At 40.8% G+C, this 24,162-nt stretch overlaps 1 protein-coding gene and 1 long non-coding RNA gene across 3 annotated transcripts in view; one reads left to right on the top strand and one right to left on the bottom strand.

The window, feature by feature from the left end:
- Positions 1–2,702: 2,702 nt before the first annotated feature.
- Positions 2,703–15,781, bottom strand: LOC129549051 (uncharacterized). Of its 2 annotated transcripts, none has more exons than XR_008684438.2 (2): positions 5,067–15,781; positions 2,703–4,607 (listed from the first exon to the last, which is right to left on the bottom strand). It is a non-coding gene; the product is annotated as an uncharacterized LOC129549051 (long non-coding RNA). The 2 variants fall into 2 exon arrangements; XR_016036333.1 differs by having other exon boundaries at positions 6,228–15,781.
- Positions 15,782–15,948: 167 nt separating this feature from the next.
- The window catches only part of RAB30 (RAB30, member RAS oncogene family), a 105,632-nt gene continuing 97,418 nt past the window's right edge, over positions 15,949–24,162 (top strand). The window contains exon 1 of the mRNA XM_055416098.2: positions 15,949–16,176. The gene's annotated coding sequence lies outside the window, so the exon portion shown is untranslated. The remainder of the gene's footprint in view (positions 16,177–24,162) is intronic.

Genomic DNA, 24,162 nt, shown 5'->3' with positions numbered 1-24,162 from the left:
CTATTAAATAATTGCTGCATGCCTATCTGTGTATGTGCCAAGCAGATGAAAAGAGCATATTACTTACAGGTAACGATAATATCTGGCTGCCAAAGACAGTTTACTGGTTTACGACTCAGTCAAGTTGCAACTCTGTACCAAAAAATGGAGTTAGAAGGTAGAATATTGTCACTATATTTACACTGTGTGTGTTAGTCGCTCAGTCATGTCCAACTCTTTGCAACTCCCTGGACTGTAGCCCACCCAGCTCCTCTGTCCATGGAACTCTCTAGGCAAGAATACTGTAGTGGGCTGCCACTCCCTTATCCAGGGGTTCTTCCAACCCAGGGATTGAACTCAGGTCTCCTGCATTGCAGGGGTATTCTTTACCATCTGAGCCACTGGGGAAGACCTCATATTTATGCTTCTAAGTATCAAATCATCTCGATGACTGCTCTGGAAAGAACTGCTGCTGCTGCTGCTAAGTCGCTTCAGTCGTGTCCGACTCTGTGCGACCCCATAGACGGCAGCCGACCAGGCTCCGCCGTCCCTGGGATTCTCCAGGCAAGAACACTGGAGTGGGTTGCCATTTCCTTCTCCAATATGTGAAAGTGAAAAGTGAAAGTGAAGTCATTCAGTCGTGTCCGACTAGTAGCGACCCCATGGACTGCAGCCTACCAGGCTCCTCCGTCCATGCGATTTTCTAGGCAAGAGTACTGGAGTGGCTTGCCATTGCCTTCTCCGAAAGAACTACAGGTCAACAATTCCTTCTTATAAACCGTTGGGACCAGGTGTGATTCAGAAATCCTTAGCTTACAATGGCAATAAGGTCCACATAACACATGTTATGTATGGAATGTCTCCAGGAGGGTCTTGGACAGCACACTGTGATCAAACCACATTTCTGCAGTGAAATGAATGAATGCTCACACTAAATAGCATGGGTAAAGCGTATAATGGTCTCATATCAGTACAAGTCAAGCCAAGTTTTACTTCCCAGGTGCCCAATTTCTTCATATGTAAAACAAAGTTCTATTTAACTTCTCCAAGTTATGGATTGACCAACATGAGTGTTGAATCAAAATTGAAATGTTTGTATCATGTATTAGATATTGATCTAGTGCTCCCCACATGGATCAAAAGGGCTTGAATATCACTTCAGTTTTATAAACATTTTCTTAGTTTAAACAAATTTTTTTCTCTAAGCTGCTTTACTGCCTTCAAAACAAGCTGTATGAAAATATACCCACTGATATTAATGGGCATGGGTAGGAGACCGGACATTAAAAAAAATCCTTTTAGTTGTAAATTATGAACACAAATCGCAGCAACCTTGAAATGTTTTTCTTAGAGGGGAAAAAAGATGAAATGATATCAAGTACATTGTGAAAACAAAGTCAAGGTTACTACAGCATAAACCATAGATTACCTATAAAGTTTTAAAAATGTTTTCAAATGAGTTTTAAAACATGTGATTTAAAGAATTATGGACTTCTGTTTTGTCATCAAAAGGGCTTGGTGTCACATGGTTGTTATACCTCTTCGGGAAATGTAGGTAAAGAATACATTTGTAGTCTTGGTCAAATGGGAGACACACTGAGGTCTGCAACATTTGCTTTCTGTTTCACCTAAAAGCAAGATATTAACAGCAGTTCTCGTGTATATTTCAAACGTCAAACAAACCTGGGTTTTATTTTCAATTTCTACTTATTAACGGACAAATTTATCTCTTACTTATGAGGTGTTTTCTACCCTAAGTACTATTGAATAAAAATGGCATTAGTTGTTCAGTCGTGTCTGACTCTTTGTGACTCCATGGACTGTAGCCCACCAGGCTGTTCTGTGCATGGAATTCTCTAGGCAAGATTACTGGAGTGGGTTACCATTCCCTTTCCCAGGGGTTTTTCCTGACCCAGGGATTGAACCCAGGTCTCCTGCATCGCAGGTGGGTTCTTTACTATCTGCACCACCAGGGAAGGGAAAAATGGTAGCTAAACATATATTTATGGCAGTACTAGCTTGCTGTTGGAAAGGGGGAAAAATACCTCTTGATTCACTTAATGAATATATAAGGGAAAGGGGGTATTTTTAATTTCTGTAGTTAGAGGTAGGTTAATATTGAAATGCTTGATCAGTGTCTAGAATTATAAAGTTAGCTGTCATAAGTTTTTCAGAGCTTGGGTCTCTATAAAGATCTTAATCAAGTCTTGGATACAACAGTGAAAAGGAGTAAGTTCCTATCTAAAAAGTTTAGCCATGGTTCTTAATCACAGGTTAATAGAATTCAGGGTTCCATGAACTTGGATAGGGAAAAATTACATTTCTATTTTCAATAACTTCTAATAAAACTTGAATGTAGGTAACATTACAGTAGTATTAGGAGTAAATATGACTATCATAGCTGAAGTCTATTATTTTCCTATTACAATTGTTACAGACAACTTACTTGAGCTTTAAAAAAATTATTTGGCTGTGCCAGGTGTTAGTTGCGGCACGTGGGATCTAGTTTCCAGACCATGGGTTGAACCTGAGCCCCCTGCATTGGGAGCTTACATTCTTAGCCACTGGATCAGCAGGGAAGTCCCTAGAGCTTGTTAATGAGTTTATATATATATATATATATATATGTTGCTATGTCAGAAATTTTAAAAAATTTGTGTTCACTTCAGTATTATTGTATCCCTTTATTATGCTATACCCTGTACTTTATGTTTTTTAAAAACTTTTTGGAAATGTGATCCATAGATTTCATTAGATTGACTAAAGGGTTCAGGTAAGTCTCTCAGTCACGTCAGACTCATTGAGACTCCATGGACTGCAGCACACCAGGCTGCCATGACCAAGGGGTACATGACGGTAAAATGGTTGAGTCTGGTGGCTTAGATGGTAAAGAATCTGCCTGCAATGCAGGAGACCTGGGTTCTAGAAGTCCCTAGATCGTGAAGATCCTCTGGAGAAGGGAATGGTAACCCATTCCAGTATTCTTGCCTGGAGAATTTCACGGACAGAGGAGTCTAGCAGACTACAGTCTATGGGATCCCAAAGATTTGGAACCAACAGTGAGTAATACTTTCACTTCAATGGTCTCGAAGTTTCAGTTACTTTTGTACCTCCAGAGCCTTTTTTACTTGGTAACTAATCAATATATACATAGAACAAAATAAAGGGATTTAAATTGGCTGAAATAATACCCCCATTGCCAAATAATGATATTCTAGGTGTCTATAATAGCCTACTATAAGGCTTCTTCTTTAAGGACTACCCACTGTTTGTTGTGATTCAGTCAAAAGCTTTGGTATAGTCAATGAAGCAGATGTTTTTCTGGAACTCTTCTTGCTTTTTCTATAATCCAACGGATGTTGGCAATTTGATCTCTGGTTCCTCTGTCTTTTCTAAATCCAGCTTGAACATCTGGAAGTTCACAGTTCATGTACTGTTGAAGCCTGGCTTGGAGAATTTTGAGCATTACTTTGCTAGTGTGTGAGATGAGTGCAATTGTGCAGTAGTTTGAACATTCTTTGGCATTGCCTCTCTTTGGGATAGGAATGAAGACTGACCTTTTCCAGTCCTGTGGCCACTGCTGAGGTTTCCAGATTTGCTGGCATATTGAGTGCAACACTTTCACATCATCTTTCAGGATTTGAAATAGCTCAACTAGAATTCCATCACCTCCACTAGCTTTGTTGATAGTGAGGCTTCCTAAGGCCCACTTGACTTCACATTCCAGGATATCTGGCTCCAGGTGAGTGATCACACCATCGTGATTATATGGGTCGTGAGGATCTTTTTTGTACGGTTTTTCTGTGTATTCTTGCCACCTCTTCTTAATATCTTCTGCTTCTGTTAGGTCCATACCATTTCTGTCCTTTATTGTGCCCATCTTTGCATGATATGTTCGCTTGGTATCTCTAATTTCCTTGAAAATATCTCGTCTTTTTCATCCTATTGTTTTCCTCTATTTCTTTGCATTGATCACTGAGGAAGGCTTTCTTGTCTCTCCTTGCTATTCTTTGGAGCTCTGCATTCAAACGTGTGTATCTTTCCTTTTCTCCTTTGCCTTTTGCCTCTCTTCACAGCTAGGAACCTCTCGATGAAAGTGAAAGAGGAGAGTGAAAAAAGTTGGCTTAAAACTCAACATTCAGAAAACTAAGATCATGGCATCCAGTCCCATCACTTCATGGTAAACAGATAGGGAAACAATGGAAACTGTGAGACTTTATTTTGGGAGGGCTCCAAAATCACTTCAGATGGTGACTGCAGCCATGAAATTAAAAGATGTTTGCTCCTTGGAAGAAAAGCTATGACCAACCTGGACAGCATACTAAAAAGCAGAGACATCACTTTGCCGACAAAGGTCGGTCTAGACAAAGCTATAGTTTTTCTAGTAGTCATGTATGAATTTGAAACCTGGACCATAAAGAAAGCTGAACACTGAAGTGATGCTTTTGAACTGTGGTGTTGGAGAAGGCTCTTGAGAGTCCCTTGGACTGCAAGGAGGCCAAACCAGTCAATCTTCAAGGACATCAGTCCTGAATACTCATTGGAAGGACTGATACTGAAACTCCAAAACTTGGGCCACCTGATGCGAAGAACTGACTCATTTGAAAAGATCCTGATGCTGGGAAAGACTGAAGGCAGGAAGAGAAGGGGACAACAGAGGATGAGATGGTTGGATGGCATCACTGACTCAAGGGACATGAGTTTGAGCAAACTGTGGAGTTGGTGATCCATAGGGAAGCCTGGTGTGCTGCAGCCTATGGGGTTGCAGAGTCAGACATGACTGAGCTATTGAACTGAACTACTTTTATTCAAAATCTTTTAATCAAATGCTTTAGATACCAGCATGGATCATATAATTCATGCATTTCCCTAAAATAAACTTTATTATACACCTGATTTAAGCAATGCATGCTGTGCTTGGATTATATTTTTTTATTGAATACAACTACAAAGAAAAGATTTTTAAAGTTTTTGCTCTGTCTTGGAACTGCAGCAAGAAGTATTGAGCATAATGGAAAGAGTTAGAATAGAAAAATGAGGAAGGGGGAGACTGTGTATTGAGGCCTGATTTTAGCAAGCTGTTTTACCTTGGTGCTTTCAAGACGAACTATGTGAAGGGGTGAGTTCATTAAAAATACAGATTCCTAGGAAATTCCCCGGTGGTCTGGCGGTTAAGACTCCGTGCTTCCACTGCAGGGGGTGGTTTTGATCCCTGGTCAGGGGACTAAAAGGGCTTCCCTGGTGGCTCAGTGGTAAAGAATCTACCTGTAACGCAGGAGACACAGGTTCAATGGGTGGGTGGGGAAGATCCCCAGGAACAGGATATGGCACTCCAGCATTCTTGCCTGCAGAATTCCATGGACAGAGGAGCCTGGTGAGCTTACAGGCCATGGGGTCGCAGTCAGATATGACTGAAGTTCCTGGGCACCCACAGCAGACTAATAACCCACATGTCATGCGGTGTGACCAAAAGAAGAAAAGTAAATAAAGATCCCCAGATCTTGCCGTAAGCAACATATCTACGTAGGGACACTGAATCTGCATTTTTTGACATGTATCCTAGGAGAGTCTATTGTTAAAGCCTCTAGACTACACTACAGAATTAATACAACAGAAAACGATTTGGTTTTCCAGGTTAGCCTATTTTTAAAGATAAGGCAACAGATTTAACAGTTAATTTGCCTAAGCTGAGATACCTTACTCACTAGTCTATTAGTTTGGGAATCCAAAAGCCACTCCTGACTTGAAGGCAATTCTTTCAAGCGATGCATTTGGAACTTCTTGCTGTTGCTCCTGCTGCTGCTAAGTCACTTCAGTCGTGCCCGACTCTGTGCAACCCCACAGACGGCAGCCCATCAGGCTCCCCATCCCTGGGATTCTCCAGGCAAGAATACTGGAGTGGGTTGCCATTGCCTTCTCTGCTAGAACTTCTTACAGACCTAATATTCTTAAAGTAGGCCATGAGGCTTGAACTCACTTGAGGTATTTGCAGACCAAACCCTGAAAATGGTTTTATTTTAGACAATACTTTCCTTACTCGATCTTTAAACTGTCAGTGGCAGAGTCCCTAAGTTAATTGTAAATTATGGTATAAATATCACATTTGTTATACATATTTACATAAAGCTTCAGTTACTAAACTAGGCATTTGGTAAAGTTAAAACTGATGGGACATTAACTTATAACATCTAAAGCAGAGAATCATACTCATGCTTAAAAATCATTTAATTTTGAACGATATTATGTACCTTCAGTGATTCTTTAAAATAGTGAGTAGATTTGCAAAAAACCACGTCTCTGCGTTACAGCTGATAGTGATGTCCATATGCATTCAAGTCTCTTAGCAGCCCAATGAGAGAAGTACTATTCCCACTGCACAGATGAATCTGAGGCATAGGGTTAAACAACTTGCTCAGTCAACCCAATGGGCAGAAGTGTGACTTCAACCCAGTCTGACTGGCTCTGAGACTATGCTCCAAGCCACCATACTACACTGCCTTTTGAGTGCTTATAATGTGAAATAATATAAACAAATACAGTGTGACAGATTTCAACCAGCAGAAAAATATTTTAACAGCATGCCCTGCCAGTGTTATCAGAGGAACTGCTTTCCAGTTATCTGAACGGTTAAATGCACTTTAAGTGAACTTTGCAGACTGAGCAAGTATTAAAAAATAATAACTAATCACCTTAAATAATTAACTCAGCAGTAAAGAGGGGTGTCAAGTAACTTTTCTGAATCTAAGTATAACTCTGGGCCCACAACCAACAATTATTCTGTTTCTGTTAACACTGTTTTATCTTTCCCTCTCTCCAGATGGTTGAGAGTCTTAAATTTGCTAAAAATAAGTTATTAGCTTGAACAGTCAAGTTTTAGCCTAAAACGGGGCATCGTGCTGGGTGTACAGAGGCTAGTAACTCACAGCAGACAATTCACGGGTAGCCACAAGTTTGTCTTTTCATGGAAACACCTCATGTCATTTCTTCTGGTGCATCTCATGAAAAGCAGTGAGATAACATTTGGACATACTGTGTTCCTGTGCCAAAATCTAGAAGTAACCAACTTCCTATATTTTTTGATTATGCAAAATCTTATCTGGCTTGTTTCCCTCTTTCGCTGACATCTTTCCATTTATTCTGCCAGTTAAACTCCCAGAGGTAAACAGTAGCTCATTTACATTACTGGGCAACTGAATGAGAGTTCAGGTTATTGAAAATTTAGTTCCTAGCTCAATTCCAGAAAAATAAACTACCCAACCAAAAAATGGGCCAAAGAACTAGACATTTCTCCAAAGACATACAGATGGCTAACAAACACATGAAAAAATGCTCAACACCCCTCATAATCAGAGAAATGCAAATCAAAACCACAATGAGGTACCATTTCACACCAGTCAGAATGGCTGCTATCCAAAAGTCTACAAGCAATAAATGCTGGAGAGGGTGTGGAGAAAAGTAAACTCTCTTACACTATTGGTGGGAATGCCACTATGGAGAACAGTGTGGAGATTCCTCAAAAAAACTGGAAATAGAACTGCCATATGATCCAGCAATTGCACTCCTGGGCATGCACACCGAGGAGACCAGAATTGAAAGAGACACATGTACTTCAATGTTCATTGCAGCACTGTTTATAATAGCCAGGACATGGAAGCAACCTAGATGTCCATCTGCAGACGAATGGATAAGAGAGCTGTGGTACATATACACAATGGAGTATTACTCAGCCAATAAAAAGACTACATTTGAATCCGTTCTAATGAGGTGGATGAAACTGGAACCTATTATACAGAGTGAAGTAAGCCAGAAAGAAAAACACCGATACAGTATACTAACGCATATATATGGAATTTAGAAAGATGGTAATGATAACCCTGTATACGAGACAGCAAAAGAGACACAGGTGTGTAGAACAGTCTTTTGGACTCTGTGGGAGAGGGTGAGGGTGGGAGGTTTTGGGAGAATGGCATTGAAACATGTATATCACCATATATGAAGCAAATCACCAGTCCAGGTTCGATGCATGATACAGGGTGCTCAGGGCTGGTGCACGGGGATGACCCCGAGGGATGAGATGGGGAGAGAGGTTGGAGCGGGGTTAAGAAGGGGAACACATGTACACCCGGGGTGGATTCATGTCAGTGTATGGCAAAACCAACCAATATAATATTGTAAAGTAATTAGCCTCAAAAAAAAAAAAATACTGTTAGCTCCACAGTGATCTTATATAGTATAAGATTACGAATGTCTCCATTTCACTCACAGGAAAGCTGAGAACTCCTGGAAGGTAAAGCATATGCGGAGAGGCTGAAAACCACTCTATAGGTTTCCAACTAAACAGTTTTCTATAAATTATATGTGATTTAATTTTCCATGGCAATAAAGATAATTCTGATTTAAAAAAAAAAGAAAGAAAATTTAGTTCCTATCAGTTAGAACTGGATTTACCTTTTGTGTAGGGCCTGGTTGCCCTAAAGTATTAATTGCTTTCCCCTCCATATATATATATTTTCCAGGATTTTCACAATAATACCCTCCTCGCTTAATGACATTAAAGAATTTGACTATCTCAGATTTCTCCTCCTCTAGATAATGTATAATGATAAAATCATAGGTGGGCAAGAAAGAGACACGTCCTGTTCAAGTCTAACCTCCTGGTTCAAGGGAGCACCAACCATTTTTTTCTAAAGGAGGTTGGAAGGATCCCAGGCAGTAGGGCTAGGAAGAATTAATGATACAGGTATAAAGGGCAGGCTTCCCAGGTGGCTCAATGGTAAAGAATCCACCTGCAATGCCAGAGACATGGATTTAGTCCCTGGGTTGGGGAGATCCCCTGGAGGAGGACATGGCAACCCACTCCAGTATTGCCTGGAAATTCTCATGGACAGAGAAGCCTAGTGGGCTACAGTCCATGGAGTAGCAAAGAGCAGACACGATGGAGCATGCATGTGAATATAAAGATCAGATATCACCTATAAGAACATGTCATTTTTCAAAAGAAGCTGAGACTCATGGTCATTGCTGTGCTTTTTTTGGAACTGTCATATAAACTGCTATTCCTGGAGTACATGAGTGGGTGCTCAGTCACTTCAGTTGTCTGACTCTACAACCCTATGGACTGTAGCCCACTAGGCTCCTCTATGAGGATTCTCCAGGCAAGAATACTGGAGTGGGTTGCCATGCCCTTTCAGTCCTGGAGTACAAGTTTGGTTAAATGAAACAACTGAAAACTGGCAAGGAAAAATAAATAAATCAAATGAAAAGCATCAAGTAACAAAAAAATCACAAAAGTACTTCAGAGCTCTTCCCCCTTTTCTCCTGGCCAGATTTCAGTGCAAGGTAGAATTTTAAGTCTTGATTACTTTGGGAAATGATGAGACTGCCATGAAGTGTAGAAAATAATTTTGACCCCTAAGTAGGACGATTTAAATACAAACCCTCTTTTAAGCCCACATTCCCTCTACAAACAATTATTTCTTATCTCTTTTGGAGCCAAACTTCTTAAAGAAGCTGTCTACATATGGTACCTACTTCTTTCCCCATTCCCTTCACTCAACCTTCAAACTCCTGAAATCTGGCTATCTCTCTGCTGCTGCTGCTGCTAAGTTGCTTCAGTCGTGTCCGACTCTGTGCAACCCCATAGACGGCAGCCCACCAGGCTCCCCCGTCCCTGGGATTCTCCAGGCAAGAACACTGGAGTGGGTTGGCATTTCCTTCTCAAATGCGTGAAAGTGAAGTCGCTCAGTCGTGTCTGACTCTTCGCGACCTCATGGACTGCAGCCTACCAGGTTCCTCTGTCCATGGGATTTTCCAGGCAAGAGTACTGGAGTGGGGTGCCATTGCCTTCTCCGGGCTACCTCTCAGTACTCCATAAATCTTAGAATTTCCATACAAGAACCAAAAACAGCAACAAATTCAAAACAAGTTCCAAGAATGAGGAAGATGAGTAAGCAGAGTTTATCTGGAAAACAAAAAAATCCAAGACACATCTTTGGCAAATAGATTGCCAGATGAGATTCAACAAAAACTGTTCATCTCAGAACTATCAAGAAACAAGTAAACAATTTTAGAAAGACACAAACATGAATACTGAAAACAGAACAGCCATGGGACTGAAATTCAAAAGGCATAATACCTAACATTAAAGATACAAACAGTAAACAAGAATTGAATTCTTCTATTAAGACTGTCAAATGTAAAATAAATAAATGTAAAGTGCATCACCAAAAACAGCACTTAATTTTCAATACATTATCAATTTTTGCATCCCATTACTAGAAAAGTATTCCACTGAAATAGCACAGGACTGATAGGGGTCATTTTCATCACACTTATGTAAGATGCTGCTTAGTTGCAGTTAAGCACTTGCAATAAAGTGCTCTACTATTTTACTATTATTTGCAATATACTTTTATAATTACCACTTAGGCAACTGCTTTACTTCAGCATGTTTAACATTTAAATTAACGTTTTCTATAATTTTTCTGTCTTAATATAAAAGACTATGAAACATTCACTAGGAAATGCCTCTATATATGCTAACTTTGAGTCAACAGCATAAATGCTCTCCAGTTCAATGTGGACAACTGCCGAGAAACAATGAAAGATTCTGCTTAATACTATATTAATGACTAAAAGTCTGATGGTACAAGCTAAAGAAGGAGGAAAGTTGAGTTTTATTTTGGCTCAAAGGTGGGGAAAAAAAGATCCTTTAGATTATATCAAGGATTAAGGTTACTGAACTTTACCTTATGGAGGTGGAGTAACTCAAACAAGTCCCCAGGCTATTCCATTTATAAGCACCTGTGTGCCAAATTCACCAAATCATGGCTTAGGAGTAAACAGATAATTCTGATGAGGATTAACCTTTACAGCAAGTTCAAAAACAGTACTATAAAAAGTCTATAATCAAATTAAGAATTATACGGACCTACTACTCCGGGAGTTGGTGATGGACAGGGAGGCCTGGCGTGCTGTGATTCATGGGGTCGCAAAGAGTCGGACATGACTGAGCGACTGAACTGAACTGAACTTACATAATTGCTTAAAACTGTACATCTCTGCAGTTTCCTTAAGTGGCTATATTCATGAACATATTTATATTGGATTAAGTTCAGCTTTATATACTTATTCTTGCAAAGAAATGTTGTTCTAGTGCCACTTTAATTATCGAAACCTACTAAAAACTGAGAAACAAAAATCATGGAAGGTTCATTTTTCTGGTTAATTAAACACAGCAGCTACAATTATACCAACCTGTTACAAAAACAACAGTGGGTCAACTAAACAAGACTAGAAAACATGTTTGTTTTCTGAATGCTGTTAAAGGAGAATGTGTAAATATGAAATATTAGTTTCCAGAATAAGTTAAAAATCTGAGAAACTCCAAATGCTGAACCCTGTATAACGTGCTCATCTGTGTCCATTTTAAAAATAAATGGTGTAGAAAACATTTAACTCAATATAAGGCTATCCAATATGATAATTTTGGTTAAAATGTTTTTCATTTTCCCCCTTAAGTTTTCTTGTCTTAATTCTGTGACCAACTTAAAATAATTCTTACTGTAACTGCTGGGGTTTACATCACCTTTGGATTGCTGGCATTTCATTTCTGAGCATGGTTAAGAAAATTGATTTTATTTTGGAAGAGATAAAGAAAGGCAGACAATATAACTGATAGTTGCTCGCTCAAATTTCATAGCTTGAAATATAAAAGCATTATTTTAGATCTCTGCAGGCATGAAACAAGTCTAACATTTTTCATTATTTGGGACATCACCTTTTAGAGAATTAACTAACTACACTGATTCTCAATGAAGACAGGGCCTAATTTTCATAATCAATTGAGGGTTTTTCAAACTATACAAGTACACAAGCAACATTTTATTGTTATGTAATTTTTCCAACTTCAGCTACCCCAGGCACTACCATGAAAACAGTAACAGGAATTTTATATTCCTTACGTGGTATGAGCTGAAAAAAATTGTCTTATAACAATGGAGAAACTGGAACTATACTTTGTTAAGAATTTGGTCATACAAGTTTGACTTACCAACAAACTGTGAGAAGAGTTCATCTAAGGTAATCCCTGTCCTTGTGTCCTTAGTACTTTGAGACTACTTTCTAAAAACTTGAAAAAAAAAAAATCCACAACAAATTTACATGTTCCAAAGTCCTCTACTGAATGCTTTATATAACTTTGTTTAATCTTCACCATCATCCCTGAGACTTAGAATGTTACACATTTCCTATAAAAAATTAGCAAGCCACTTGAACACATGTACCACCCAGGGCAGATTCATGTCAATGTATGGCAAAACCAACCAATATAATATTGTAAAGTAATTAGCCTCCAATTTAAAAAAAAAATTAAAAAACACAAAACAGATCTGACACTGAAGCAGCAGGAACCCAGATAGGCCATTAATACTATCCAAAACACTGTAAGTCAGTCTTCACATACCACCTCTAAGAGGATCTCCTTCTATAAAAGGACTCACAGAGTGTTTGACTCTTGGTGTTGCTTTTAAATTTTCATATATTTGTTCTCTGTCTTTATTCTTTAGTAGATATGGATAAAAAGAATGTTACATGATTTTGAATATAAAGATCACAAATTTAGTAATGTCAAAGAATTTGCAGCCAAAAAAGATATTCTCTTTATATATCATGTACCCAAATACCAAGAATACTACAGATCTTCAATAATTTTAAAAAATTAGGATTGAGAACAAGAAGTTAAAGAAAAATTATTTTTAGAAATTCAAATATCTTGTTGATTCCATCTAGATACTTCAGTTTAATTATCTGAATAACTTTACCATAAGTTTGTCATAGCTCTGAGCTTACTGCTAAGTGTCTTTTGCGATCAGTTTCTTAGACTAAATTTCACTCAAAGAAATATTCAACAAGTCAGGATATTATGGTATTCTTAAGGTAAAATTGATGCTCCCCCCTACCATGCATACATTAATCCTTAGGTCATCTACATGTCTTGAAAATTCATTTATGAATATATTAATAAACCTAAAATCTTGGCCAAAACTTTTATTATTCATGTCACACACCACAAAAAGCTACAAATCTGCCATGTGGAAGGCTGCTCTACCCTACTGCTGTAAACTTACCTATAGTGTTTTAAAGATATACAACAGCTGGTGACAACCCTGAAAAAAAATAATTCAGCTGGGTGAATGGGTGCGAAATGGCTTCACATATCTAGAATTCCACAGGTGATCCAGACACTTGATCCTATTAAGAAAATCCTTGACCTAACAACTAACTCAATACTCTTTTAATGAGCTATCTATAAATATAATACAAATCAACGTCCTAATTCTGTTTTGAAATAAAAAGAAGGTAGGTTTATCTACGTAAGGCATTCCTAACTGCACTGTTTAGTTTTCTTCTTTACTTTGGCCACACCCCTTAGCATGCGGGATCTTTATTCCCTGCTGCTGCTGCTCAGTTTTGTCTGACTCTTTAAGACCCCATGGATTAGAGACCCCTAGGCTCCTCTGTCCATGGGATTTCCCAGGCAAGAATACTGGAATGGGCTGTCATTTCCTTCTCCAGGTATCTTTCAGATACAGGAATCAAACCCACATCTCCTGTATTGGCAGGTGGATTCTTTACCACTGAGCCACCTGGCAAACCTGCACCTGTTGCATTGGAAGGTGGAGTTTTAACTACAGGATCACCAGGGAAGTCCCTAACATAGTTTTTATTCTGGAACACTGACGTTATTCTTTCAGAAGTTGGCATCATCAACTCCTGTAATACTAATTTTATAACAAAATATCCACATAGAGTACATAATTTTTTTCCTAAAAGTTAAGGGTCATGGAGTTGTTTTCTGAGATAGTAACTAGATTTCATTTCTTTATGGCTTGATGCCCATTAGATAAAAGGCTGAAAAAAATTTCTAACTACCCAAACACATGACAAATTACAGAAATCACTGTATTATACAGGTCTCATTTCTCTCATACAACGTTTCTGAGAAATCTGCTAGGTTCCCCCGCCCCCAACACATTTTTTTTTTTAAACAGTAACTCAAATTGAGGAGGTTATTGCTTATATAAAGAAGTCTCTTACATAATGAACAAGATAAGTTTATACGAGACACAACACCACCCATGAATCACCAACCCCTAAAAATAATTTGTATGAGCTTGAAAGGAAGCCTAAATGTAAATCTGGTCAGTCTATTTTCTCTCTCTTAAGGTTAAAACATGTCTATAGTTATACAAAGAAATATAGATCACAAAGAAAACAGTACACATTTTGTTCCTTTTCCTATACTTACCAACATTACTTGTAAAGAAGCTATTTCTGAATAACAAATAATTCCATGAGCTCCATGCATAACTGAGACCAACACATACTACCTCTGTTTAAAAATGAAAGCCATTCATCTGACGTGTTCCTAGAAACATGACTATATGTAAGATCATTCTTTATAAAACTGTTTTTGTAATTATCATCTGCATACACCTGAGAAATGTTTTGACCATGTTTTTGTCATTTATAATCACTCTGCCTAGTCTTTCCTTGATACAGTAATCCATTTATCAGCTATAATTTTAACTCCTAACAAGTGAAGTGCATACCCCTACTGAACCAAAGTGATGTTATGTTTTCAGGATAATATGCAAAAGGGAAGGAGAAAAACAGCACTAATTTATCAGCCTTTTTAGACCTTCCGACATCCTCAGGAAGAAAGAAAATTTCTCATCTTTTCATAGTGTAGACAGACTCTGAAAAAGAACAAACACACAGCATTGTTTTAATAACCCAACTGGAGAAAAAATAAATATAGTTCATTTGAGATACTGGGGCAAAACAACTTGAAAGACCAATGACTTTAGTTTCAGTTACTTAGTTTGAAAGCAAATTAGCTCCTAAAGTAGTGGTATATATGGAGTTCTACAAATTAAACACTAACTGTATTTTTAAAATAAGTTGGTGGTCCATGGTCCTGAAGATCCCGTGTGGGCAGTAATTTTAGTATGCACTCTAGGTTTATTCAAAGAACCCTCTTACTCAGTAACCAATCTCCAGCCGTCAACAGGTCGATCATCAATATTCCCTTTTAACGTCTCCCTGCCTTCGCTGGCAAGTATGAAGATGTCATTTTAAACAGGGACTTTGTGTTTTCTTTATTGCGGGGCCAAAGTGCCGTTCCCTTCCAGCTTAGCTACCTTTCAACATCGATGTCTTTGGAACCTTTTGCAAATCATTTCTGCATGAAAGACCAATGAGGGTCCGACACCTTGGGAAAGGAGTAAGGAAGGCTGGAGAACGACAAGAGAATTAAAAAGAAAAAGTCTGGGAGGGACAGTCCAGTTACGTAGGTAGAAGCTTCTGCGACCAAAGGCTAGAGGGTCGCCACCCGGGATCCCCGCAGCGCACCCCATTCCCCAAGGAAAAACACAACCGCCCCTTACTATCCTGTCAGCGGGTCAATCTGATGCTCTGAACCCAAAAGTAAACTGACTCCCTCAATCCCTTTGTCACAACGTGGGGCAAGAAACGTAGACGACCTCCGCAGCTCCTGCAGGACCATAAGGCCGAGGCCCACTCGGCCTCTCATGCCGCCACAGCCGGACACGTTCTACTCGGCCCCAGACGCCGCCTCCATCCCCCGGTGCCCAGGTTCGGAACCCAGGCTCACCGACCGACTTGTCCTCCTCCTCATTGTCCCCTCTGTACCATCACTCGGCTCGCGCGTTCCCTAAAACCTCAGCCAGCTCCGCGGGATCTTTCCAGCACCCCTAACATGGCGGCCGTGCCCACTTCGCTCCCTTCGCCCGCTCCGGGTGCGTCCGACCATGGCGCATTTCGGGCATTGTAGTTCCGGGGGATAGCCCGGCTGTTCCGCCGGGCCTTGAGAAAACTACAATTCCCAGAACGCACCGCTCCTGAGCATGGCTATTGGGGCCTTTTGGACAGTGGGATGATGTCATTGCAAAAACCCCACTGCATTCATTGTGCTACGATCTATCCACCCCCCTGCTGCTGCTAGGCTTGCGATTGCCGCTCGCTCCAGCTGAGCTAAGCGTAGCAGCAGCACCAGGGCAAGGACTGACTTCAGCCCTTGGACTTAGGACATCGCAACACCCTCCATTGCTTGCGTGACTCATTCGCACATCCTTTCTGTTTATGCCTGGGGTGGGGAGAAAAATCCCAAACCAGGTGAGTTGAAGTGATTTATTCAAATGATTCTACCAAGTTATTCCTCCCGCTTAGTTCTCAAGGCTTTCTTTTGGGAAGATGGGGGCGGGAGGATTGGGAAGGTTGCTCGCAAGCGCTGTTAAGCGAAAAGCTCTCTGCAATTTGGGTCACTGCAAAGAACAACTCCAGCAGCCTTCCCCCGCCAGAGGACGGATGCTTGCCAATTCCCTAGTCGCAACTCCCCTCAACCTTTTTGAAGACTGGGAGAGGGAGCTGGGTTGGGGAGGATGTTGGGAAGTGCTCTCGGAAAATAATCAGAGGAAGGCAGTGGTGGGAAACTGCAGTCCTGTCACATACGGCCCGAGTGCTGAGATGTGAGTGGGAAGGGGTGATGCGTGGGGAGAAATGGAGACAGTGATTTCATGTGGTCGCACTACTTTGGAACATTTCGTGTCACTTGGGCAATCACACACTATTCATTTTTAAGATAAGCGTGCTTCTGAGTAGGTTAAGTTTTGTGGGGCTTTATTTTGTGTGTGTGTGTCTGCGTCGTTTGTTTCGCCTTTTCTGCCGATTTGAGGTGACAGTGTCCTTTAATGGTGCACTCCGTGCCAGTCAGAAACATTTCACGTGTCTGGGCAAGGTTTTCTGAGGCTGCTGGAAGCAACATTTTCGTTGAGTGTTTTTCCTCTCCCAACTGCAAGCTTTCAGGATTGTTTGGAAGTGGAGCCGACAGATTTGTACTTGTGCGAATGTTTTAAATTACATTGCAATAGGCTTCTTGCCACTGACAATGGTACCGTAATGAGCTGTCCTTTCCTGAGGCAGTCACCAGTCACAAATAACGGTTTGGAGAATGGATCGTTAGTGTTCATTTTTAACGCATTAGGGAAAGGAAAAGTTAGAAGCGCTGTTAACCTTCATTTGCCATTACTGAAAGGTACGGCATGGAAGAGTGATCCTGGACTTGGAAATCGAAAAGCATGTAGAGATTTTTTGGCTTTTTTGGTTTTGTTTTTTTAAACAAACTGACACGTCTAACAGGACAGAGAGCATTTTGACCCATGTGATATTGGCTCTGTTCTTGTAAGAGTTACTAGGATGATTAGTACAATAAATATGTCATTTTGGAATAAACAGCTGGCTGACTCCAGAACAGATGGGGCCAGTCTTAGCTGAGAGATCTACAACCTTGGAAATGAATGGACCTGGGGGTCAACCACACCCCCTCTTGGAATGTCAAAAGGAGAAATGCCAGAGTGTTTTATGCTTAACTCCAAAACGCCAAACCTTTTTGGAGCCAAATCAGCCACTGGGGGAAAGTCATTACTGGTTATCTTCTGCTGCTGAACCAATTTTGTTCATTTTTAATTCAGACCCTTAGGTCTCCAAAGTTGCAGCTGGGCGATGCTTCGTTCCATGCCGCTTGTTACTGAATGCAAAGGACAGTCCATTGTATGGGCTTTGTGGTACAGTGATTTATTGGAATGCAATGAGCAGCTTTGGGATTTGGGGAAGGATGGTCTGCCTGGCTTTACTTCTCTCTGTTTCCCTCTGTTGCTTATTGTTTGCTTTCCAGAGCGCCCCTTCCACGCTGTCTTCCTTTCCACACCCCTCTGTGTCTCTTGAAGTTCTTCCAGTTTCTCTCCCTGTCTCTCCATTTGCAATTCTCATTTTTCCCTCTGTGTTTCAAAATCTCCCTGTCACCAGTATATCACATCTCTCTCTCTAAGAGTCCTTCCTGGCTCTGGATACCCTTCCATCCCTTCTCAGCCTCACCCAGAACGTCCAGGGTAGTTGAGACTTCGAATATTTATTCTACTGAATCCTCATTGAAGAGGCTTTGCCTTTTCTTCTTCTTGCAGTTGGTGCTTGGCAGGATGAATGGCAATGAACCGAACCCCTTGGCCTGGTTTGTGGCTTCTGTCACGGACATAATTCAGCCCCTGCAGCCCCAGGACAGTGTTAAACTTGAGCCCATGCTACTTTTCCTTTCATTGATACCTGTTTTAAGAGCTGGCGGTGCATTAGCAAGTTTTATTGTTTTTTTAAATATAATTTTATTTATTTCTTTATTTTTGGCTGTGCTGGGTCTTCGTTGCTGCGAGTGCTTTTCCCTAGTTGTGGCGAGCGAGGGCTACACTTGCTGTCGGGCCTCTCTTTGCAGCGGCTTCGGTTGTTGCAGAGCGCGGCTTAGTTGCTCCGCGGCAGGTGGTATCTTCCCGGACTGGAGATTGAACCCGTGTCTCCTGCATTGGCAGGAGGATTATTTACCACTGAGCCACCAGTGAAGCCCCTGGCAAGGTTTTTACATGCTCTACACAAAACGTTCTCCTAATTCTCAAAGAATCAGTAGACTTTGAGTGGCTTCTTCCTAATTTATTACTCCCCTGCCCTTCCCTGTTGCAGTTAAGTCTTTTCTACTCCTTTCCCTGTTGCTGAGGAGCCGGTCCAGGTGACCACACTGCCCATTTTGGTTTTTTTTGAAGATGCTTGGAGCAGTAACAGCTTTTCTTCCTGTCATTTCTTCTCTTCTTTGGATAAAAGAAGTTTGTTGTTTTATACCCACTGCCCCATTAAGGCAAAGGAGGTGGTAGTGGTTATGTTTGTTTGTGTAGTAAGATGCTCCTCTGGGCAGGAAAAGTTTACCTGCTGCCCATCCAGAGGCAACTAGTGTGACAGGCAGATTCATGAAGCTCTCACTCACCACCTGAGACCTCTCACTCACCATCTTTTCATTCCTAGTTTTCTTCTTCTAAGTTGCTACCTCTTCTACCCAGGCTTATTAGTGTTTTAGGGAGGAGAAATGAGCTGAATGGGAGGTTAGTTTTGGCCCCGTTTCTGCTATCTCTGTGACCTTGAATAATTCTGCATTTCTTTCTCCCTTTGTTTAAATCCTTTGCAAAGGGATAAGGATCCTTGCCCCTTTGTTTACTTGGCCTGGTGATATGGCCCCGGCCTGACCTTCTAATAACAGATACTGAGAGCAGCTAGATCTTCCCTGCAGCTCAGTCAGTAAAGAATCTGCCTGCAATGCAGGAGACCTGGGTTCGATTCTTGGGTTGGGAAGATCCCCTGTAGAAGGAAATGGCAACCCACTCCAGTATTCTTGCCTGGAGAATCCTATGGACTGCAGCCCGCTAGGGTCCTTGAAAAGAGATGCTTCCACCACCATCATGTAATTTATGTTCTGATAGGGGAGATAATCTTTGGAGAAGTAATTGCAAGTGTCATGGATTGCCAAAGTGGGATGTACAACAAGGTAGGAGAGGAGTGGTTAAAACTTGGTGTGTGTCCCTTGTCTGGAGGAATCAGGGAGGGCTTCCTGTAGGAAGTGACATTTCAAGAGACTTGGAGAGTGAGAGGAAGTACCTTAGGATGGCAACAGGAGGTGCCGAGATGAGGACAAGGGGTTTCTAACACGGGAACTCCATGTTCAAAGTACAAAGGAAATAGATGACTATAAGAATTTAAAAGTTAGTTAGATATGGGCACAAAGCAAGGAGAGAGAGACCAGAATGAAGAAGAATGAAGCTGGACAGGTGGACAGAGTCTAGAGAGTGGGCAGTTTTCTGAGTCACTGGTGAATTTGGTCTTTATCCTAAGTGAAGGATTTTAGTTAGCTAGATGAATTCCATATGCAGGTAGGATGATATTAAAAACATCACCTTGGCTGTTAAGTTGGAGAAGAGACTGGAGAGAATTAGCTAAAGTCAACACAAGATGAGATGGATAGTCATTTTTGTAGTCTACCTGTGGGACGGTGGTGGCCTTGGATCTAAGGTTGTGGCTGGGGGCTTGGAGAGAAGGGAAGAGATTCAGTTCAGTTCAGTTCAGTCGCTCAGTCGTGTCCGACTCTTCGAGACCCCATGAAGCACAGCACGCCAGGCCTCCCTGTCCATCACCAACTCCTGGAGTTCACTCAAACTCATGTCCATCGAGTCGGTGATGCCATCCAGCCATCTCATTCTCTGTCGTCCCCTTCTTCTCCCGCCCCCAACCTTTCCCAGCATCAGAGTCTTTTCCAGTGAATCAACTCATCGCATGAGGTGGCCAAAGTATTGCAGTTTCAGCTTTAGCATCAGTCCCTCCAATGAACACCCAGAATTGATCTCCTCTAGAATGGACTGGTTGGATCTCCTTGCAGTCCAAGGGATTCTCAAGAGTCTTCTCCAGCACCACAGTTCAAAAGCATTAATTCTTCGGTGATTAGCCTTCTTCATAGTCCAACTCTCACATCCATACATGACCACGGGAAAAACCATAGCCTTGACTAGACGGACCTTGGTTGGCAAAGTAATGTCTCTGCTTTTCAATATACTATCCAGGTTGGTCATAACTATCCTTCCAAGGAGTAAGCGTCTTTTAATTTCATGGCTGCAATCACCATCTGCAGTGGTTTTGGAGCCCCCCAAAATAAAATCTGACACTGTCTCCACTGTTTTTCCATCTATTTCCCATGAAGTGATGGGACCAGATGCCATGATCTTTGTTTTCTGAATGTTGAGCTTCAAGCTTCACTCTCCTCTTTCACTTTCATCAAGAGGCTTTTGAGTTCCTCTTCACTTTCTGCCATAAGGGTGGTGTCATCTTCATATCTGAGGTTATTGATATTTCTCCCGGCAATCTTGATTCCAGCTTGTGCTTCTTCCAGCCCAGCATTTCTCATGATGTACTCTGCATATAAGTTAAATAAGTAGGGTGACAATATACAGCCTTGACGTACTCCTTTTCCTATTTGGAACCAGTCTGTTGTTCCATGTCCAGTTCTAACTGTTGCTTCCTGACCTGCATACAGGTTTCTCAAAAGGCAGGTCAGGTGGTCTGGTATTCCCATCTCTTTCAGAATTTTCCGCAATTTATTGTGATCCACACAGTCAAAGGCTTTGGCATAGTCAATGAAGCAGAAATAGATGGTTTTCTGGAACTCTCTCGCTTTCTCCATGATCCAGCGGATGTTGGCAATTTGATCTCTGGTGCCTCTGCCTTTTCTAAAATCTGCTTGAACATCTGGGAGTTCATGGTTCACATATTGCTGAAGCCTGGCTTGGAGAATTTTGAGCATGACTTTACTAGCGTGTGCTGCTAAGCTGCTAAGTCACTTCAGTCGTGTCCGACTCTGTGTGACCCCAGAGACAGAAGCCCACCAGGCTTCACCGTCCCAGGGATTCTCCAGGCAAGAACACTGGAGTGGGTTGCCATTTCCTTCTCCAATGTGTGAAAGTGAAAAGGGAAAGTGAAGTCGCTCAGTCATGTCTGACTCGTAGCGACCCCATGGACTGCAGCCTACCAGGCTCCTCCGTCCATGGGATTTTCTAGGCAAGAGTACTGGAGTGGCTTGCCATTGCCTTCTCCGTACTAGCTTGTGAGATGAGTGCAACTGTGCGGTAGTTTGAGCATTCTTTGGCATTCCCTTTCTTTGGGATTGGAATGAAGACTGATCTTTTCCAGTCCTGTGGCCACTGCTGAGTTTTCTAAATTTGCTGGCATATTGAGTGCAGCACTTTCACAGCATCATCTTTCAAGATTTGAAGTAGCTCAACTGGAATTCCATCACCTCCACTAGCTTTGTTTGTAGTGATGCTTTCTAAGGCCCACTTGACTTCACATTCCAAGATGTCTGGCTCTAGGTCAGTGATCACGTTATCATGACTATCTTGGACGTGAAGATCTTTTTGTACAGTTCTTCTGTGTATTCTTGCCACCTCTTCTTAATATCTTCTGCTTCTGTTAGGTCCATACCATTTCTGTCCTTTATTGAGCCCATCTTTGCATGAAAAGTTCCCTTGGAATCTCTAATTTTCTTGAAGAGATCTCTTGTTTTTCCTATTCTGTTGTTTTCCTCTATTTCTTTGCATTGATCATTGAGGAAGGCTTTCTTCTCTCTCCTTGCTATTCTTTGGAACTCTGCATTCAGATGCTTATATCTTTCCTTTTCTCCTTTGCTTTTCACTTCTTTGGGAGACACTAAATTTGAAGACTATAGTTGATATAGTTGTTGCTAGATTGGGTGTGGGGATAGAGAAAAGATGGAGGTAAGATGACTTCAGTTTTCCTTAAGCTACTGGATATATCACTTACAAGAGAAAGAGGACATTGGATGGGGACCAGATTTTTGTGTTTTCAAGGAGGAGGGACTTTTGGACATACTGAGTTTGAGATTCCATGAGGACATCTAAGATCTTTAGCTCACTTTGTCTGTGTGTAGAATGCATCATGGTGGAACAGAAGGGACCTCTGGTGAGGCTTTTTACAACTAGCAACTACTTATTTATGATTTTAGACACATCATATTCTTTTTGCGAACTTTAGTTTCCTCATCTGTAAAATATATTTATTCCACTAATTTATACTGATCCCTGGCAGCTGTATGTGCACTGTGTTAGGAATACAGCATTGAATAAGACAGTGTTTACTTTGAAAAAATTCATGTAGGTAAGGGAGAGGAATATAAACAAATAACCATACACAGGAAGGTTTGTTGGCAGTGCTAGGAGAGGACAGTCCCAAGGGAAGTTTTCATACTTCTTTGGGAGCTGAGTTGGGGGGGAAAAGGGGGTGACCTATGGTAGGTGACTTGTGACCTGAGACTTGGAGGCAAGAAACAGCTCTCCAGACTGAGTTCCTATGCATCTAATAGACTGCCTTGCACAAACTGGGGACTCACTGAATGTCTGTCGATTGAGTATATTAACCTAAGTCATAAGGACGCACTAAAAGGCAGGAAATATCAACACATTGAAAGAGGGCAATTAGTAATGCAAATATAAAATGTAAAACGCTTTTAACAAATGCATTGACATGAGGAGACCTGAGGCTGCGGAGACCTTTGAGATGTTTCATGGATGACTTTCAGGGAAAATTCAGAATTATTTCAGACCTGGTTTCTTTGGGGGCTGAATTTCCTTTATTCCAGTTAGTTTCTCAAAAATAATTTTCATTGTATAGAATGCCATAAATAATGGGTTTCAGACTTTTATTGGTAAGTGAAAATACAAAAAATTAAGATAAAATTGGGTGAGATTTTGCTAACAGTTATTTTTCTATAGTTAAAGATGTTTTAAAAAATATGTCCTCCTTTACTTTATCTCATGAAATAAAGCGTATTTAATACCAAAGCTTGTGGAAAGACCATTTTAAAATTAAAAATATATTTAGAAATTATATTTTATATAGAAATCTAATTAAATTAGAAATATATTGTGAAAAATTCTCTACATTGTCTTTATTTTTTTTTTCATTTTGTTGCAGAATAGTAAAAAAAAAAAACAAGCCAAATACCAGAAAGTTATAATAATTTATGGAGCCATTGCCCTATTTTCTTGGCTATGGTGGAAAAGTGGCCCATCTCCAAATAAGAAGATCTCCAAGTGTGGAAGAATTTTATGTGGACCACAGATAATTTATTTTCAGTTTCTTCTCCGTAGGAATTCAACTGTTGAAAGCTAGCTAGACCTCCTCAAGATTAGTCTATGGTAGGGCTTCTTAACTTGTCCCTGGAAGACCCTCAGGGAAGACGTGAACCCAGAGTTCATATGCTGATGTGTGTGTCGGGGGTTTGTGTGTGAGAATGAGTCCACATGTGTGAGTGTACATTTTTTCTATTGCTGCATATGTGTCACTGGACAAGTGACTTAACCTTTGAACAGCTGCTTCTTTACAAGATTGTTGTGAGGTTTAAATGAGATAATATATATTTTTAAAAATGTCTGGTACTATGCCTGGAATAGCTGGTGTTCATTGAAGCTGTTTTTGGCATTATTTAATATTTTGAATATCTTATTTATTGACTGATGGCTTTCCTGGTACTCACAGTGACATAATGAAGAGGAAGATATCTCAGTATAACTAGACAGCCGCATGCAATGGCAAGCACACACCCATTGCCAAGGTAGAATTCTTGCCAGAAATGTTTAACCTCAATCTAATCATGAGGAAATAATCAGGCAAATTCAGATTGTGGGACATACTGTAGAACAGCTGGACTGTGATCTTCAAAAGTGTCAG

This window comes from Moschus berezovskii, chromosome 25 (genome assembly GCF_049115385.1).
Source record: "Moschus berezovskii isolate FMDL1 chromosome 25, NW_MosBer_1.0, whole genome shotgun sequence".
In the NCBI taxonomy this organism is placed as follows: domain Eukaryota; kingdom Metazoa; phylum Chordata; class Mammalia; order Artiodactyla; family Moschidae; genus Moschus; species Moschus berezovskii.
The sequence above is the reverse complement of the archived record's forward strand: the minus strand, read 5'-3'. Positions and strand labels throughout refer to the sequence as shown.